Source organism: Toxorhynchites rutilus, chromosome 3 (genome assembly GCF_029784135.1).
Source record: "Toxorhynchites rutilus septentrionalis strain SRP chromosome 3, ASM2978413v1, whole genome shotgun sequence".
Classification (NCBI taxonomy): Eukaryota; Metazoa; Arthropoda; class Insecta; order Diptera; family Culicidae; genus Toxorhynchites; species Toxorhynchites rutilus.
In genome coordinates this window covers 117,217,271-117,238,830 of record NC_073746.1, presented here as the reverse complement: position 1 = coordinate 117,238,830, position 21,560 = coordinate 117,217,271, and the positions used below count along the sequence as shown (strand labels likewise).

General features: G+C 35.8%; 2 protein-coding genes across 6 annotated transcripts in view; one reads left to right on the top strand and one right to left on the bottom strand.

The window, feature by feature from the left end:
- Window positions 1–21,560, top strand: part of LOC129779759 (rab3 GTPase-activating protein catalytic subunit) — a 526,672-nt gene that overhangs the window by 346,840 nt on the left and 158,272 nt on the right. The window lies entirely within an intron of this gene.
- The window catches only part of LOC129779760 (leucine-rich repeat and fibronectin type-III domain-containing protein 3), a 449,197-nt gene that overhangs the window by 322,485 nt on the left and 105,152 nt on the right, over window positions 1–21,560 (bottom strand). For 3 of the 5 annotated variants that reach the window (XM_055787429.1, XM_055787433.1, XM_055787431.1), the window contains exon 2: window positions 12,465–12,546. The exons of the other annotated variants lie outside the window; for them this stretch is intronic. The gene's annotated coding sequence lies outside the window, so the exon portion shown is untranslated. The remainder of the gene's footprint in view (window positions 1–12,464; window positions 12,547–21,560) is intronic. 5 annotated transcript variants of the gene reach the window in all.

Genomic DNA, 21,560 nt, shown 5'->3' with positions numbered 1-21,560 from the left:
AAAGCAAAAAAATATTTAGAATTTTTATATCCTAGCTACATTTTACATCATACATTTGTGGATTAACAATAATCAAACAAAATAATTACTCTTCTTCCTTAATGTTTATACACCCAAACTAGCGTTTCAAGAGTTTTAAAATGTTTGTATATATGGGAGCAGACCTCTCTTTCTCTCAGAATGAAAGTCAGCTTGGAATTGCACAAAAAAAAACTTCACGTTGCACAAATGTGTGAGAATATTCCTTTGCATTATATGAAATGAAAACAAGAGCATAAACGTAAACCTGTTACCTTTTCGCGACAGGGGCCGTGTGTGGCAAAGAATGAGGAAATGGTTAATGCATGCTTATTTGCAATGTGTCTCTTGTTTCGCTCACTCATATTGCGCTTTTATAGCTCGCATCTCGTTTGAGTAAATGCTGTACCACTATGGGAGAGTAGCACATTTTTTGTTTTAAGCTTATTTAATGTTATAAATCAGGGTGTCAAAAATGTGTTTGATATAAATTCCTTGCGTATAGTTACCAGAAGCACTTCGCATCCTTAAGATAGTATTTCTATATTATTTTCATAAGTACATCGTTAAAAATGTAATGTCAAAAATCACGCTTGGTTATATTTTGGGTGACGTTTTAAAGAAATGTACACTAGTGCAATATGGAATAATTTACTTATATCCCGGGTATGAACGAGAATATTTGAGAATAAATAATTGTTAAAATATATATTTTTTAATAAATCAAGTGGGTAGACAAGAGATTTTATCTAGATATAACGGAATTTACTCATGACTCGAACCAATATGTTATTGTTTTATACGAGGATGTTCACCATAAGGTACTAGCCAAAACTCCATTCCAGGTTACGGCCCACTGTTGAGTGTAATGATAGAGTAAAACACATTGCTCCAATCACATCTAAGATGGTCATCACATTCTGCATGAAAGACATCTTTGCCAACGTTATGCGGAAGTAATTGGAGGCGGCATGCGGAGCGTTTGTTATTTGTTCTGAACGTGACTCTTTCGTTGAGTCCATCATGAAATGACAAAAATATGGAATAGGTCATTCCACTGCGAGTGCACTCAACATCTGTTTCTGTGCCCTGTAACAAGTATCTTTCCTTCTGGACCACCGTGTTGGACACGCTCGAACTTTACGACTAATCTTGATTTATAGCACATATCACTTTCACTAAATCAATAAATCGTTGTTTTTTTCGAAGAAATGTCGTAGCTCTTAGCTCTCGGCGCGACTTGGCTGACCCAACATCACCAATATGGGTCTCCGCCACTTCGGGATGAATGAGCACCAAAAAAAAAGAAATTCAACCTTAATCACCACCGCCACGAAGTCGAACTCGACCCTTCAGTGTTAGAGCGTTGGCGTCTGTTTATCTTGGCCAACCCTAAAAATTAAACGTCCATCCGTGCTCTAACCCGATTTGTTCCCTTTTGCCTGGAGGACAATCGAACCGTGCGTTGCACCAACAAAACACCAATTTCCCTGGCCGAGTAGAAGCAAGTGAAACTGTTGCTGCTGCAGGAACCTGTTTCATCCGAAACGGAACACGTAATCAAAAAACAAAATGCAACAGAAAGAAAGTAAATCTCAGAAATGACGTTCAATTTGTTTTTTTTCTTCTGAATTGTCGTTTCGGGCGGGGGCCGGGTCGATCAGTCCGGTAGAATGTGGGTCAATCTGTGTGACGTTGATGGTGATGGCAAATGGGGAAAAAAAAAAAGATACAGGGTGTGATTTCAGGAACGAATGCTGAACTCAGCAATGTGTTATTAATGAATGCGAAATTAGGCGAGTGATTGATGCGCTGCCTGCAGCATAATATTCAAATGAATGGTAGAGAGATTAAAAAGAATGAAACAGCTGACTATGGATAGCACAAGACTACAGGGAGTGACGTAATACTTCCCTTGGGTTGTTTTCTCGAAATAGGGTTCTTACTTAGAGGTAGTAATATTTGAAAACTACTTCTCTGATCGAAATGTGCTTTTCGGTTGAAAACCATTCACATCCACGAAGGAAAGTGCCACCGGCTTGAATATTTTTGAATATCAATTGACTAAACGTAACCTTTTTTCAGAATTAGCATGTCTAAAGGCAGTTCTGAATATTGAAAACCGCAATTAAAATTATTGGTTCATGTCATAGACAAAAAATCATGAACTAAAATTTTCAAGATTTTTTTACCACTTGCAGAAAACACTCTTTTAGAGAGGATATCAATCCGATGCGATTTTTATTTTTATTTTTTCAATGTCTTTATACCGCTCGAAACCCCATCTTGCTTCATGTGCATAAGCTGGTTGCCTTAGCCTTGTAGTTACAAATTAAGAGTTATGCTAAAATACACTGATCAATTCTTTTCTTTGTTTTATCTTAAAGCATTATCTTTCAGTTTTTCTTTGTCATTTTCAACAAAAAAATCTGTTCCAATTTGCTAAATAGTGGCATATGACAAACATTACTTTCTTTAATTTTTCAATCAAATTTTTGAATGTAGTTGCAAATTTCTAACAAAAAGTGGTAAAGCATGCATTAAAAAATTAGCTGTATATCTCTTTATACCAAGAATGAATCTTCTCGAGATATAACCTTTTTTTTTGTTAATTTAGAAAGATAATTTATGAGATAAGATAAGATTTGTGAAAAGTTTTTAAGATTATAGGGTAATAACTCCTAGAAGTTAAAAACTGTCTCAAACGGTCTATCTAAATTAAAATCATTATTACATGCCATATGTTATAATTTAGGACATTTAGTTAGTCGCCGCGAGAAGAAGAATCTATTAATATACATGATAAAATTAGATTCTTTTCCGTGAAAACAATAATTGAACCTTACCTTACTTATTTTTCACTAAGTTTTAGCCTTTCAAATATTGATCTCGCTGAGTGTATATATTAATTTTGTTATAATTCACGAACGTAAATTTTCGGAATAACTATTGATTATTCCAGAAAAGTTCGTTTTTGAGATACATTCTTGATTTTCTTTAGTTGTTACTATTTCCTTTGATTTGTACTATTTTTGTTACAAAACTCAAAGTACGACAAAACTTGAAGTTCGTAGCATTTCGAAATATTTAAATACCAAAACAACTATTCTTATAAGACCGATACGACATCACTATACGCTTTCATTTCAAGAAATTAGGTCAATGATTCGGCTGAAAAATGATACAGTAATGTCTCGATTATAACACTTTTTCGAAATGTAAGGAATAATGTGATATTCAATTCTACGTTAAATTATTGAACAAAACAAAAGAGTTAAACAGAAAAACAATATGTTAAAGCTTTCATGCCAACTGTATTTGTCAGATTTATTCACCAAAGAATTTATGATGTGTAACATATACCACCCATTTCTTCTGAAAGCTGCTCCTAGCATCAGAGGCAACAACATGCAATGTAACAAATGAGCAATTTATGATGCGATTTGAAAAGCTTTCTTTGATTGCGTTTGATGAAATTCACGGCCATTGATCGAATGTCAAATGTTGAATGGTTTTATTTCGTCAATTGTAGAATTACATATTAGTGGGTGATATTTTTTTGTGATAGCTTTTGCGAAGTTTTAAAAAATCCTCCAGAGCGCAAATCCAATTGATTAGTGGGAAATTTAAATACTCGAGAATGCTCACTTCTAAGCATGGACTTACGTGAACGAAGAAACCTGAAGAAAGCGTTGTACATAACATATGTATATAAAAAAATGGACATAAGAATTTATAATAATAAAAAAATATAATTTGTTTAACTTTACAAACAACTGGACCTTTTCATGGATCTAAAATACAACGCCTTATTCAAAGCACAAAAAACTAAATAAGTCTGTGTACACAGAACGACAATCACAAAAATGTTTAAGGACAAGTACAAAATTCGGTTCCTCATCCGTTGTAAGGTTATGAACCCATTTGTGATCGGAAATTTTGAACGGCTGATCGAGCTAAATTTTCAATCTGGGTTCATGAGTCCATATCATGAATTCATCTCCATGCATGTTGATCCTTCTTCGTATATTCCCAACCGTGTTTGTTTTCCTGACTACATCAATTCCTCTGTGCATTTTGATCTGTCCATGAAGCAGGATATCCATGGAACATCAGATTATCTTCGATCGAGGATCGTTCCAACGATCTTCGATGCAAAGTATGGGGATATCAATTGTGATAATATGTACTTTACTGATGGGTCCTCTATGAATGAGTCCACAGGATTTGGAGTATTCAACGAATTTTTTAGCACCTCCCACAGTCTTCAGAATCCTTGCTCAGTGTATATTGCTGAATTGGCAGCGATACACTGGGCGCTGGACAGCGTCGCCTCACGACCTGTTGAACACTATTACATTGTAACGGATAGTCTTAGCTCTGTCGAAGCTATCCGTTCAGTGAGGCCGGAAAAGCACTCGCCGTACTTCCTTGAGAGAATACGAGAAATTTTGAGTGCTTTATTCAGACGCTGTTATGTCATTACCTTTGTCTGGGTCCCTTCACATTGCTCAATTCCGGGTAATGAGAGGGCTGACTCATTAGCAAAGGTAGGTGCAATTGAAGGCGATATTTATCAGCGTCAAATCGCCTTCAATGAATTTTATTCTTTAGTCCGCACAAATACCATAGTTAACTGGCAACGCAAATGGAACGAAGATGAATTGGGCCGGTGGCTCCACTCGATTATCCCTAAGGTTAGCCTCAAACCATGGTTCAAAAGTCTGGACTTGAGTCGGGACTTTATTCGCACCTTCTCCCGACTCATGTCCAATCACTGTTCGTTAGACGCGCTACTCTTTCGTATTAATCTTGCCGACAACAATCTTTATGTTTGAGGCCAAGGTTACCACGACATCGAGCACGTTGTTTGGTCGTACGAGCTGTATCTTGTCGCCAGATCGAATTTAGAAGACACCCTTCGGGCCCGAGGAAGGCAGCCCATGGTGCCGGTGAAAGACGTGTTGGCTCGGTTAGACCTTGATTACATGTCCCAAATATATGTATTCCTTAAAGCTATCGATCTTCGTGTGTGATTGTCCTTATACCCTTAGTTTTTCTTTTTCCTTTTCCTTTGTGAGAGATCGGATCCCTTCTTAAGAATAAGATGAAATGTAAATACATATTAGATATAAGATAGGTTTAAGAATTGAGTGTGATGAATGTGATTGAGAGTGTGAGTGAGATCATTGTCAATATATCCTCATATCCCCTCCTTTTCCTGAAGAAAATATGTCACCCTTCTAAACTCGAGTCGACCGCGAGTAATCGGTTTCCTATATTATTAACATTAGAATAAGGGAAAAATGTATATATACTAGTAACAATACAGTCAGGAGCTCGGCTCCTTTAAACTTATGTAACTGAGCCTGTAAAAATAAATGATTTGAATAAAAAAAAGTACAAAATTGTGAACCTGTCTGTTGTGAAAAGCAGCAGAAGACGAATTGAATATGCTGCTGACGATAGAATTGTTCTCATATTCAAAAAAAAAACTATAATTCAATATTTTACTGTAAAATACAGCCAGCTAGACACAGCTGTATTCACGTGATTTCTCAAACAACGTGAGCCTAACAATAGCATTTCTTCTAAAATGATTCACCTGCAGGCTAAGAAGTTTGCACCTTATTTTGGAGTTTCTGCGTCGTTTAAGTTCAGTGTTACCTTAATTTTGAAAAAAAAAATATTCGGCATTCAAAGACCTTTAATTTTGTATGTGGCGAAAAGTTTTCGTCCGATTATCAAGATTTTAAGTACCCGAGATTTTTCAAGATTTCAAGATTTATGAAATATCCAAAATTTTTCTTGCATGAAGATTCATGAATTGGCCGATGAGAGGGTTCATTTTTGTGGTGAATCTGGTTTATTTTTCAAAACATGAAAACATTACATAAACCCATTTGAAGAAAAAAAGCGTTGCAGAAATCAAAACTGACAAAATTGAGAAATCAAATTAATATTTTGTTAAAAAAAGACAAAATTAACAAATGTCTGAGAACCTTATTTATGATTACCCGAAAGCTCGAGCTCGAAAAAGAAAGAATATGTCACTCACACCTTTTTGACAGCCAAATTATCAGTATAGTGCGGTTAAGGGTGATGATACCGATGATGAGGAAGATGAAGATGAAGAAAAAAATGAACGGATACAGGTATAGTTGCTCTGAAATCTGTGCGATACGATAGAATGGATAGAACAGAACATATTCAGCCCATATAAAGTCTTTGAGAAAAATACGCGAAATTGCTATGAGGAAAGTACTGCTGAAATAGTTACATTATATTATGATTTATTTTGTGTAATTTCATGTGTTCGGGTGATAAATATTGTAATACATGTTTTTTCTATAAATTACGCATGTTACGAGAATCATAAGTTTTAAATTATACATATTGGAGAGCAAAAAGATTTTTCACTTAGAAAAATTAACACTTTAGAACAGTGCCACAAATTATCAAAATCTGTTCACGAATGAAGACATTAGCTTTTTCCCAGTGTCGGATGAATTTTCTTCTGTTAAAACTCAACGCCATATCTGTCATAATGAGTATAACACAAGAGTCGAGACGCGTGAACTTTGTCTGGTATATTGAACGAATAGAGCATGAACGAATTTCGAAAGCCTGCATTCAGGCACTTCCATTACTGTCAATAATTTCAGGTGATTATCACGAACGTTAAGTTGATCCTCATCGCTTGCAGTGAATTTCTATTGAAAACGTGTTTGATTTCCATATTTAGAAACAAAGGAATCCGAAGAAGGCAGCATTAGCTTTCGTTGAGCGTTGACCGTTGTGCGGTGTTGAGCGGTTGAGCGACATCTTGCGTTGAACGGCGTTGAGCGTTCCGTTTCCGTTTCCGTTTCTTTTTCTTTTTTATACTGTATTATAATGACTTTCAACACCTTTTTGGCTAGCTTGTCACTTCCATTTTTGGAAGAATGTCGGGAGTGAGAATTAAACTCGCGATCTTTATCGTGAAGGGTACGGTCCGTTCCCGTTTCCGTTTCCGCTTTATATGATCTTTTACTATCGCCATTTCGCTTTAACACGATCTTAGTTTCTAACACTTTCTTTATCTAACTCCATTTCACTAACTCCATTTTCGGTCTCCTAGGGCGGTTTTCAATGCACCGGAAGCCACCGGAATACGATATTCGACTTCCGCTGTTTAAGCCCTTCCATCCAATACCCATATCGTAGGGGTTTTATATGATTGCTAGTCATTTATAGCCAGTATCATTAAACCGGAAATCAAAACAAGATTATGTTCGTTTTTCGCTCGTCTGTTATTGTCACCCATTGCCCATATAATTGGGGTGTACGCCATTTCTGGCCAATCGGGAGTAGATTCATAAAATATAGCTAAAGTTATATCATACATTTCATTGCCAATGTCAAGAATTTTGTATAATAAATGGCTATCCCTTACCATTAATCGATTTTACTCTCAATTAGTTGACATTGAATTTTATGCTTTGATTTTCACTAAAACGCAATGATATTTAATTTCGACGTTACGAATATCATGGCGAAAATGAATATGCAAATGAAAAATGAACTTTATGGCAAGCTGATGTTGATGTTCATTGCACTGGTGTTCATTGATAGTGTTGTATCCATATTTATCGACAAGGCATGCTGAAATTCGACGTTTTTGTATGCCGTGAACGTGAATATTTTCGGCACTTCGCGTTTGCTTACTAAACGATCGCTCGTGGGTCCCATACCAAAAAAAAGTAGTGTAGACATCTACGGTGGTGTGAAGCATATAAGTCTATCAGGTTATCAAACTCGAAAGCAGTTTCAAATTGTTAAAAATGAAAAGCGAATTCTTACTTGATGTTATCTGAATGCTCAGAACCTGTAGTCCTTCAAACATTTTTCTAATTTCTTAATTAAATTTTCTGAGAATTCTACCAAAACGGACCTGGTAATATAACATTAATATCATACACAGTTCTCGTTGGAGATTATTTAATCCACCCAAAGTTAACTCAATTATTTCATGCCAAACACGCAGTCATTCAATTTTACGAATTTTCCTTCAAAGTTTTCAAAAAAAAAAAGAAACATTTTTTCTCGTAGTAACGTAGTAACGTATGGGCGCGCAACGGACGAACCGTTCTCAAGCTTTACGCTAAGCAACACGTTTGGCGATTTAAGGGGGTACCCCTGTCTGGAAGATCGGAAAATAATGAATTTTCGTAATTTTTTTTCGGATGTTAGGTGTTAAGTTAAGTTAAGTGTTCGGATATTTTGATTATTGTTCAAGGTATATTTGAAGATGTATTTTCCATTTTTTGAGTGCACGAATAATGATTATTACACTGTTGACAGCTGGATGCGTAGATGCTGTCTGAAAATCGGTACCTTGCTGGTGGTATCGGTTATGAAGCAATGGGGTGTCGCAGAACGAATTCCAATGAATATTTTGAAACAATACCTAAAGCGTTGTATAGTGATTTTTTTTTTAAATTCGAAAAAATTCCAAAATGGCGACCACTTTTTTCAAAAATGAGTTATTTTCGCTGTTTACAGCATATTAAAAATCGAAAAAATGATATATCAAAAAAACGGCTATGTAACGCCTTAGATAATTCATTTTTATATTCTGACTAGCTGACCCGGCAAACTTCGTGTCGCCCAAAATTTGTTTTTTGTTATCAATACGTTCAAACATTCACGTTTTCTTACTATGAGCAAGTTCATGGGTCCAATCGCAGAACTGTTCATTGATTGATCTTCTAATCGACCTCGTTGAATTTACTTTTTACTATAAAATTCCTAGTATTTCTACCAAAACTCATCATTATAATATCAGATTATTTTCAGACACAATTCCCGTTCAAGATTTTTCAACCACTTGCAAATAACATGTTTCTCCGTTACATGGAATAAATGTTTTATATCAAAAATATGATAGAATAAAGACAGCCCTAAATCGGACAATTGCTTACTCGAGTTCTGCTCTTATCAACACATTCGACGATACTTTTTTATTGGTGTAGATAGAAGAAAATATAGGAGTGCGTTTCATCACATTAAAATCCATTTCCAGTTTCGAACAAAGATCAATTTCGCTAGCGCAAACATCAAATGGACTAACATCACTTGTCACTATGTAATTGTAGAACATATGGGATTTTAATTTTCCGAATTTTCCCTTTTACCTTCAGAGTTTTCCGAAAATTTTCAATTGTCATGTTTGGTTGGAATATTTTTGGTTGAAATATGCGTAATATTTTCATGGAACCCCCTCTCCATTCCAGAGGAGGGAGGGCTGTCATACCATCATAGAAACATTTCGCATACCCAAATACCCTCACATCCCAAATTTGGCTCCATTCGTTTGATTAGTTCTCGAGTTATGCAGAAGTTTGTGTTTGTGTGTCCCTTGTAATTTGTGCTTCATTTGTTTGGCAGCTCCCCCTTAGAGAGGGAAGAGGAGTATCTAACCACCATAGAATCATTTATTGCACCCTAAAACCTCCGCATGCAAAATTTGGTTCCTTTTGCTTGCTTAAATATCGAGTAATGCAGAAATTTGAGTTTCCTATGTATAGCAACCCCCCCTAAGAGAGGGGGAGGAGCATCCAACCATCGTAAAAACATTGATTGCACCCTAAAACCTCCATATGTCAAATTTGGTTTCATTTGCTTGATTAATTCTCGAGTAATACAGAAATTTGTGTTTCATTCGTATGGCAGTCCCCCCTTAGAGAAGGGGTAGGGGTTTCAAAATATCACTAAAACCGTCCCTGGCCCCAAAAGCCCATACATACCAATATTCATGTTAATCGGTTCAGTAGTTTCCGATTCCATAAGAATCAGACAGACAGACAGACAGACAGAAATCCATTTTTATATATATAGATAAAACATTTCAGGCAAATCGGTCGAGTAGATCCTGAGATCCAATTAAAAAAACATGGTTTCGAGATAAATACGTTTGAAAATTTTTACAGCAATACTATACCCTTGGTGGCTTCACATTTTTGGCTGTAACTTTCCGACGAAATCAAATATCCAAAAATCCTTCACGGACAACATTTCTGAAAACAACATTTCCTTAAATGCAAAAAACAAAAATTCGATTTCTTCGGTTTTCCAGACCGTAGTCCCCCCTTGACTCGAGAACGAAGCAACGGATTTGAACAGTCGGTATCAGGTTTGATGCGTCTCAGTCTGTCGCGTACAGAAAAATAATTTGTGTGGGAACTTGAGTGTTCAAAATTATTTGAATGAAAATATCAATTGTGGGTAGGACGAAGTCCGCCGGGTTAGCTAGTAGATAAATAAACATTGATCCAAAAGTAAAAATAACATTCTCAATTTATGCCATAATTTAGTAAGTTTTGTTAATCACAATCAAACAAACTACTTTTTTTTCTTCTATCAAATTCATGATGAAAATGCGTTTTTTTCTCAAAGCAATAATGGAAAGTTTTTGCCTTTGAGCAAAAACCAACCAAAGCCAACTGATCGAAAAATGACAAAACATGGGTGTTTTCGATTCGAATGAAAGTTTGTATTTTTTTTTTTTTTGACTCAAGTGTAACTTTCGAAAAGGGCGTATCGATTTTAGTAAGAGAAATCTTTGATAATTGATATCTCAGAAACTATGAGTTGTACCGAAATAGTGTCTTAGAAAGAGTTATAGAGTAGTGATGTTAAAACGTGAAAAAATATACACTGTAAAAAAAAATTAGTACTCTTTTTATTTACAAAAAAAAATTTCAATACCTAAAATATGTATTTTTAATTTTTAATTTATTTTTTTTCCATATAAAATAGAAGTCATGTAGAAAATGTTAAAAAATGAGTACAAGATAGTAAAACTATTTTTGATGAACTTTGTGGAACATAGATTTTTTACGAATTTCCGAAACTTCGAATTTTTGTATGTTAATGATTATTTTTAGCAACAAATTATGAATTCTGATGTGATTTGAAACAAAAAAGCTCTTTATCAATCTCCTTCTAAATGCAGCCATTCCCAAGATATTTGAAGAAACATTTCTAATTTATTGTCTTTTTATGGAAATTTGGATCTTTAATCTGTTTGTCGGTATAATTCATGAAATTTTATGAATTTGATTATAATTTTCAACAAATTTTCCAAACACATCATTATGGTAAAAATATATGTTTAGACACAGATTCGATCTACCAATATCGTTGTGAACGAAATTTTGTACCGAAGAAATCGTTGTGAACGAATTTTTCTACCGAAGAAAAAAACTAATCACAAAAATAATAAGAGGCGCGCATGAATAGACTTATTCAAATATACGGATTTCTAAACAACCTTGTTGAAGACCAAATGTCGATCAGTTACGTAAACAAGTTATGATATTCCAACCAAAGGACCTAAATCTGAAATATGAAAATCTAAAATCTGAATTAGGTACACAAGTTCGAAAACTGTATAAGCACTTTGATGTCTTCTGAACCAAAACAATATTATAATAGTCCAAAATGTGACTAAAAACCCTCTCTTCAAAAAACCAGACAAGCAGATTTGCCACATTTTGTTAATGTTAATCTGCATTTTTTTTGGAATTTACGAATTTATACGGAACCTTGTCAATCGGACATATAGTTTTCAAGCTGTGTTTTTTAAAGCATAAGCAATCTGAAATCTGGAATGCTTTTCTCCCTTGATTTCAATGATCATTACTTTTCAACCACAGGAGCGATTTTTGATATTTTTTGAAAACTAAAAATTAAAATATCGTTGTTTGTGATTTTTCAGGTGCCGAGACCATATATGTATCTGTTCATGTAATTCTAGGAAAGCTTAGACTTTTTTAACAAATTTGAGAATAAATCAAAAGAGGGTCAGAGATGCGTTGTTTTTTGAAATATTTTTTTTTCGTCGGTTTTATTGTCTTTCCGTTATTGAAATATATATTTTATATATATTGACTATTGGACTATATAGTTTTTGAAATATTAAGTCATATGTTCTATTTCATAAACTAATAGTTCAATCACAGAAATAAATTTTATTTTTGGGTCAAAAGATACAAATTATAAAATATATTTGGATAAATCTACAAAACAATAATAGGCATAAAACAGTATAATAATATAAAACAGTATATCTCAGAAACGAAAAATATTTTTTCTGAATTTTTGATATGTCATGTTTTCCATATGATATAAATATATAAACCATTCAAACAGTTAAAGTTTACGGATTATTTTGGTCTATCCAAAAGCACATTTCGATTGGACAAGCGATGTGATAAGTATTTGAAGAAATCAGATATGACATCTGAAAGTCTGTAAGCTATGTCCGGACTTCAAAACTGTGATTTGAATTGAACTTAAACAATTCAAATGAATTCTATCGCTGCTATGAGAATACTCATAGATGATGTAAACTAATGTAAAACTGTTCCTAGCTTCTATTAATAATAATCTAAAATACATACATTCCGACGGCCCTCAAAATCCCATCGCATTGGAATTAAATTGTAAAACACCAATTGCGTCCACTCCGAAGCATCGGCACATCTGTAAATAAATCAAACACAAATGATTAGTAATTGGAAATATAATGAGGGCAAAATTAGAGTACTTCCGATAGAGGCCAGAAGGGCCAACCGGACGAACCGTAAATAGCAGAGTTGAAATTTTAATGTCCATATTACCAACTCATTTCCGCAACCGATTGTTAAATGCTGCGCGTACAAAGTTGCCTTGCGAACAATCGACCAAAATTCGTTTGTAAGATAAAACGCCAATCCGCGGGGGGCATATTTCCGAATGAATAATTAATTGCATGTAATTTATCGAACATATGAACGTGCGCCAAGCGCACTCAAATATGGGATTTAAAAATTCGTCACCCAAAATTAGTCCCTACTTCCTCCAACTGTTGCCAAAACAAATAACCGTTTCCCGGTTTTGTTTGCATTCCAAATATTTGCGGAAAACATTATTGTGCACAATCCCTTTCGGCAGGAAAGCATTCAAATTATTGTGAAGAACTTTAAAAAGAAAACGAAAATTCGCCCAGGATAGCAGCAGCAAGTGTTACACGTTATTTCTGTCACAGAATTTGTGCTAGACCGTGAAAGCCCCCAGCGTTCCCACCTCCTCCCCCACCTACAGTTGGCTCGGGTCGATCTCCCAGTGGACTTCACGCTCTGGAAATCTTCCAGCGCCTCTCGTCGGTCGTGTTCATTGATAAGGCCTCCCTCAGCGGCACCCGAGCCGAACAGTCTTGTCTCATTTCTATTACACTGGAACACCGCAGCATCGGAGCTGGCGGTAAGCATCGGAGCGATAAAGGGAAAATGGGAACAGAGAAGAGAAAAAAAAAAGAAAAGCAACATAGCATATAAACGTATGTACTGTCACAGTTTCAATCGTACGGGTTTGGAGATGTGTATATAGGCTGCAAAGTCATCGCTATGCACATTGAGGAAAATTGTCTTTCCTTATTTTGCGAAAGTGTTTTTTTTTCCTCCTCTGACTAACAAAAAGGATAATCCATGGCGGTGGCAGTTCCTTCTTCATTGCTGAAATCAGAGAAAACAAAGGCCCAACGTTTCTCCCCTAAAAACACTGGATGAAAATCATTTTCCGGCTGGCTTCGAAACCTCATACGAGACAATTAGTAGATGAGAAAGGGAAGATTGAGAGTTTTTTTGAACCATGATCAGTGTGTTCGAAAAAAAGCAGCAGCTATGAAATTCTTTGCTAGCAATCTTAGTGTTTAATTAAGATCCATCTAAATGTTCCCCGAAAGAAGCTTGCAACCATTAAGCTGTGGTCGAGTTCAATCTCAACAAGAATCGTCGCTGGTCAAAATAGGACTAGCATATTCTACCTTTCGGATTGATCGCCTTGGAAGCTTAGGTAGCTTCTTAAGTTTTTGGTTAGCTTGAAGCATATACAATAATTCCAACCTATGAAATACGTTTGATCCTTCGAGGATAATTCACACTTGATATCTGATAAGTCCGGACGATCATCAACAATAATTTCGTCAATACTGATTTTTTCGTCTCGAAGACTTTAAACCGATTCGTACCAAAACTGCACCATATTCTGCGCAGTTAAGACTTTTCAAAGTTAAACCCATTCTTGGTTTTTGAGCTGGCAAGGTGGTCTTCGGGAAAGTCCTTTGGAAAGCTTCGTCGTAGGTAATACTGCAGACCATCTCTGCCGTTCTACGCATAGTTGTCCCATGTTCCAAAATCAGCAACTGAGAAAAATGCACTAATTTTTTTTCTCTCATATTTGTCCACCAGAAGCATTGAGCATTTCAGTTTAGCAAAACACCAGATTTTTTATAAACAGTAAAGTATTGTCTAATGAAATGTTAAAAATTCATGGTGGGACATTCATGTCTAGAATATCAACATGGGGCGATAGAAGTTGATGTTGTTTTCTGAAATACTGGAAACAAACAATTAGTTTTTTATGTTTTTACGAAAGATTATGCATGAAACATAGTTTTATGAAGAAGGAAGTGATCTGCAACACCTTGGCATAACATAAATTTCATTATAATAACTGCCGTTCTACGCATAATTTTCCCATGTTCTAAAATCAGTAACTGAGGAAAACGCTATCAAAGTTTTCTAACATGTTTGTCTACCAGAAGCTTTAGGCATTTTGGTTTGGCAATACACCGGGTTTTTCCTACGTAGTAAACTATTTTTTAATGAAATGTGAAAAGTTCCCCTCACTTGAATCTGTTTTATGCTGTTTTAGGCTGTTTTATGAAAAAAAAGTGAAAATTGTAGATCTTAAAAATCATTTAAATCATTTAATTTTTTAGACACTCAGTTTACAATTTTTACAATTTTTCAAAAACCTTCCATTTGGCGCCAAATTATCAAAAATCGATCATGCGTTTTTTTATCATAAGTTTAATGTTTGTCGTTTGTTGGATTCATGAAAATTATTCACACTAAAGGGTGTGTTACATCAAATTGCATCACGGAAAAAACGCTGTAGAAATTCGCTCAGTAGACCGATCCTTTTGAAAATTTTAGACAGTAAAATAAAAACTATTAAACAACTTTTGGCATTTTCTTTTTATTCATACTTCGAGCCCAAGCCCGTATGCTCGCACCTTCCTCTTTACCCCGTCCATAAGGTTCTGTACAACGTCTGGTTGTAGTTTTTTTTGAACAGAAATCCATTTTCTCTTGAAGTCCGCCTCCGATTTGACAACTTTTGGGTTCTTCCGGAGGGCCTGCTTCAATCGCCCAATATTTCTCTATTGGGCGAAGCTCCAGCGCGTTGGGCGGGTTCATTTCCTTTGGCACGAAGGTGACCCCGTTGGCTTCGTACCACTCCAACACGTCCTTTGAATAGTGGCACGAAGTGAGATCCGGCCAGAAGATGGTCGGGCCCTCGTGCTGCTTCAATAGTGGTAGTAAGCGCTTCTGTAGGCACTCCTTAAGGTAAACCTGCCCGTTTACCGTGCCGGTCATCACGAAGGGGGCACTCCGCTTTCCGCAATAGCAGATCGCTTGCCACACCATGTACTTTTTGGCAAACTTGGATAGTTTCTGCTTGCGAATCTCCTCCGGAACGCTGAATTTGTCCTCTGCGGAGAAGAACAACAGGCCCGGCAGCTGACGAAAGTCCGCTTTGACGTAGGTTTCGTCGTCCATTACCAGGCAATGCGGCTTCGTCAGCATTTCGGTGTACAGCTTCCGGGTTCACGTCTTCCCCACCATGTTTTGCCTTTCGTCGCGGTTAGGAGCCTTCTGAACCTTGTATGTACGCAGGCCCTCCCGCTGCTTGGTCCGCTGGACGAATGAACTTGACAAATTCAGCTTATTGGCGACATCCCGGACCGAACTTCTCGGATCACGTCTAAACTGCTTAACTACGCGCTTGTGATCTTTTTCACTGACGGAGCATCCATTTTTGCCGTTCTTCACCTTCCGGTCGATGGTTAGGTTCTCGAAGTATCGTTTTAGTACTCTGCTGACCGTGGATTGGACGATTCCCAGCATCTTACCGATGTCCCGATGTGAGAACTCCGGATTCTCGAAATGAGTGCGCAGGATTAATTCACGACGCTCTTTTTCGTTCGACGACATTTTTCCAAATTTACGAAAAATTGACAGTGAAGCATGGCCAACGTGATCTATACACTCTTATATGATTATAAGCGAAAGCTGAAGATATAATTCATAAAAATTAAATTTCTACAGCGTTTTTTCCGTGATGCAATTTGATGTGACACACCCTTTACTATTTTCTAATGACTATATTCGTCAAAATCGGCATGAAAACAAAACACAAGCGTTTCTGAAATCAACACAAATCGACAAATAAATTCATTAAAAAAAAGTATCATATTCAGGGTTGCCAACTATAATTTAAAAAAAAAACAGAAAGAATGAAAATAAAAATCAGGATAGCTCATATTGGGTTGTCCGAAAAGTTAATGTTGATTTTTGGGAAAACAAAAACATCATTTTCAATCGAAGCGTTATAATTTAATTTTATATCCATAGTTTTGTTTCACAATCTTTCGCCATCTTTCACACAGCTTAAATATTCTATTCTCCCAGAACATGTTTTCTTCCTCGTCGAAAACTGCTGCAAGACATACATGTGAGAAACAGGTTGCTTGGTAGTAGCTCATAATTCAGAATTCATTCCAAATCCCACCAGAAACAGAGTATATCTTTCTTCGGGCGAAGATCGCATATGTAAAAGAACTAATGAACATGGTATAAATCCTCGCATAAGCGGAAATGCTAGTGTTTGGCCTGACCTTTTGATCCTTTATATTTTTCCCGAAAAACCTACAGCATCACTACAGACAGTTGCAGAAAAATCAATATTGAAATTTTCAATGGATTCATCGTCCACGCTTTGAAATGAATTTTTACTCAACAAATGAGGAAAGCATATCAGCAGTGGAAGAATTGTTGAATTTTTCCTAATTTGCTTGATTTGCATTGAGTACGGTTATAGATTTATTTACCATAGACCCATCATTAAAGTTGATCCTACTTTGAATCAGACGAACAAATTATATGTAAAATATTTTTATATTGATTGTGGATTCAAAAATGTTCTCTTCAGTAATTTTACACTCTGAAACGTATTCCTACAATCATAACTCTGGGGATACATCTACATACACATTATCCTCAATAAAGTAATGTTGCTCTTCAAACTTGATCTCGTTGGTAAATTCGTCAGATAACCTGGATTCATTAAATTTTCTAGCACTGTTTTTAAAAGCCCCGAAACAATTTAGGGTAGAGATAAAAAAGTTAAGTTTAGTTTTGCGTCTAGAGAATTTAACTTAATAAAAGATATATACAAGCGCGGACCGGAGAACTATCATGACAGAAAACTTAGAGATGGAAACCAGTATATTTATTACGAATAATATAAGGAGTTCAAAAATCAGGGAAAATCAGGATAAATTGAATGTTCATCAGGATATCAGGAAGCGTGCTAAAAAGTCTGGGAAATCCTGAAAAATCAGAAAGGTTGGCATCTTTGATCATATCAAAAGATGGATGAGTAATGTCGGTGACATAACAGGAGGGCTTAGGACTTTTTATTCTCATTCATCCAATTTTTTCAAATGATAATGTGACATGTGCGTTGAGCGATCTACCCGGAAAATGGATTAAACAGTGTTTTTCACCTTCAGTTTTCAACCGAAGAACACAGCTTTCACCGCTGGAAAACACCTTCTCCACATCCGGCGCTGCACTTGCACACCACTTCGACACCTCCTTCAACTCGGAAACACTTGGTACAAATTCGTGAAAAATGAAAGAAAGATCAGATCAAATCATCAATAAGTCCAAAATTTTAAATATTTAAAAGTGTGAGAGGGAGTGACGAGTGAGCAGTCATCGAGTGTGGATGCGTTTTTCGATCGCTCCGTATTTGCGTTATTTCGTTTGAAGTGGCGGTAATGTGATGGGAAGGATCGTCGTTGCAATTGTTTTAGAAATGTAAGAGCTTGCATATCCGGTGAAGGATTATTGGACGTCCGTCATTTTTGGACGCGTTCCCCAATTGATTGTTCATGTGGAAACTCGTTGGTTGGCTTGCGGTCCCGCCCGTTTAGTTTAGTATAAGGATCCGTGATGTTTGAATTTGAAAATCAGATAAATGTGTTTCGTGACTTTTCACCGTAATTTATTTGTGCAAAAGTGAATCGTTGTTTTTTGTCAGACTTGTTGATTTTAGATTTTTAGATTTGAGATGTTTCAAGATTTTTTTTTCATATACATCGAATTTAGTATGTTTGAATTAAATATATTATTATTAAACCATTTGTAGAGATAGTGATTTGTGTTTATCTGATACTATAGGGTTTATATATGTGATACAACTTTTTTTGTTGTATGCTTTTTTTTTCTTGAAAAATGGTAATATCTTAACGTGTCATGTCATATACAAACACATAAAAATTATTCGTGTTTCTTTCGATTATTTCAATAACATATTTATTTATTTAATCTATCTTTTTTCAAATAAAAACAAGTGAATACCAGATTTTGTTCTCATTTTCCGAATTTGTATTCCGGACTCTAGATAACAAACTTGGATTCTAGCAGAATATGCTCCAGATGTATGCCTATGTGAATTAAGCTGGTGATGAATATCCGAAAATATAGCACGGAAAATTTCACCATCGCAACTGCAGTTCGATGAAGAGTACGCACGATGAATAACGGTTTTAGAAGAGTTCTTTCGGTTATCTTCTCAGGTTTCTCAAATATAACGCTCCGCCTTTACGGTTGGATATCAATAAAAGTACGCTTTATGAATAAGGGAATATATCGGCATTGCCATTGGTTGTAGAGGAGTTCTTTCTACTCCTCTACCGCTTGTTGTAACATATAAGATTTCCAGAACTCTGTTTCGTCGAGTCTTCGATAGTTCGCGTTTACATAATCACTTTCTTAAAGTTTCTTAAAGATAAGTTTCCACCGACGCGACTGGATTTCTATAAAGCATGATGAATAAGTGAATAAATCGCCGGGTCGATTGATTTTAAATGTTTAAAGGATCAGGTATCACAAATATATCGCCAGGTCCATTGATTTTAGAGAAGGTTTCAAAGGTTTCAAAGACAACTCTCCGCCGTAGTTTTCCTTCTCAGGTTACCTGAAGATAATCTCTACCGCGTGTTGTAACATATAAGATTTCCAGAACTCTGTTTCGTCGAGTCTTCGATAGTTCCCGTTTACATAATCACATCACTTACCTCAGGGAATCCTGATTTTCACCTCTCCCCACCAGTGTTGCCAAATTTTAATCTGTACCAAAAATAAAATATTTCTCATCTGTACTTTTTCATTAAAAAATATGTACCAAAAATCTGTACCATCGAAAATATTCGTTGAAATTTTTTTTATTAGAATGAAAAAACACATCTATTTACTACAAATATTACATTTACATTTGCAAATTATTCGAGTGTTTGATGATACTTATACAAAACCAATATGTTTAATCAAATCTTTTGGTCTCAAAATAGTGTGCATCGTATCGCTGTGGAGCCGATTTCGAAGCTTATTTTCGTTCTGAATATATTCAAAACCAAAAAAACGCCAAGGAGTGAGGTGTAGTGAGAACGATACAAACAAGGCATCGAAGCGCCGAAAATGCGTGCGAACCGTCAATTCTTTTTAGGCATCAAATTTTTGTCCACCAATCTTACACATCATCGTTTTCTGAAACTGTGAAGTCCTTACGGAGTAATTTCACCTTCAGGGTACGGAATTCATTCTCCAGATCTTGTATATTCCCAACGTAGAATCCTGGAAGCAAATTTCATCCTTATTAAAGTGATCAATTATTGCATTGTAAATCCTTTATTATCAACAGCATCAAGCGATACTGCGACGTAAAAGTCGTCATGCACCTTAATGTTGCTTTCTTCAAATGTAATAAATTTCATACGCGGAAAAAATCCGTACCAATCTGAACTTTTTGACGAAAATCTGTAATCTGCACCGTACTGAATCTGTACCAAAAATTACGAAAAAAATCTGTACCTTTCCAGATAAATCTGTGCGTGTGGCCACACTGCTCCCCACTAACAACTGTCCCATCCATGATAATCGCTAGGGAACCACGCTATAGACGCGACCCTTCTGTCCTTCGGGCGGCGAATATCATACTAACATTCCTTGCCTTCCCCTGGTGACTGTAAGGACGTGGCCGGTGTCGTTATTGATTATTTAAAACACGAATCACTGAAACGTGCACAGTGAGAATGGTTTGCTACTTCCAAGCGTCATTCAGTGTGTTCTTTGTGCAATTTGGCTGTTTCAGGTCAATCACAGAGAGCAACTACGAATTGTACAACCTACCCAAGCTGAAGCTCAGGAATTTAGATGTGTGAGATATCTATAATTGTAATAAGCAGAACCGTTGTATGTGCTATCATTATTGGAAAAATCTGTTGTCTGCTCGCTAGCTGGTGCGAAACTGAGGTTGACTAGAGTGCGGCCAATATTCAGCCATTCCATGCCAAACCGATATAGTTGTTCTCAGATTTTCGTGAAAATTGGTGGTTTTGTTTCCTATCGAAAAATATAAGACCCGTGTTTTTTATTTTTCTATTAGGAAACTCAATTTTATTTAAGGGTGGTCCGAATTTTTTTTTGTTTCACTTTTTCCCAAAACTGATTTTAAAACTACCGATTGAGATGATCGACATACTAAAATAAATCAATTAAAGCCAAGATTTGGATTTAGATTTAGTAATTATTGATTGTACAATCAACTCTCCCTAACGCGATGTTCTGTAACTCGATATTTTCCGTCATTCGATGGATTCCATAGCATCTTTGATTTATTTTATAAGCATTCCTCTCTCCACAACTCTATACCTCCCTAACTCTATGGTCTTTCAGATATCGAGTTAGGGAGAGTTAAATGTGTTTGTTTTTGATGTTTTCGTGGCATTGGCCTAGAGGGCGCAATATTTTTATATTTTTTCTTGAAAGCTGCGTTTTTTTACAAAACATATTTAAAAAGCTTTGTTTTAGTTTTGAGTTAAGTTAACTGGTGGTCCGAAAAATCAATTTGTTTTACAATTTTTTTCCAAAACTGGCCATTTTTTCAAAAATTCATAACTTTTTAATTACTTGACCGATTCGTGATGATCGGCATATAAAATCTAAGCCAATGAGCAAGTCTTATTGAATATTAAACCTTCAAAAAATTGTAAATTTCGGACCATCTTAAAATGGAAATGGGCACCCTGTTAAAAAATAAATAAAAAATGCGGATTTTCGCGGAAATCTGAAATCCACTGAATCGGTTTGACATGAAATGGTTGTTGTATATGCCGTCTTTGAGTTCTTATTTCCCTTAGATAGAATGATATGCTACGATTGTTTATCACAGCGGTTTCGATGTATTCAAAGCATATTCCGCTGCTACTTTACATTTTACATTTTACAATTATTCAATTGTGTTTGCTTAAAAAATATAATTTTCTTCATTATGATAGATGCATAAAATGTCTCTAATCATTTGTTGGAACATCATTGCGATCT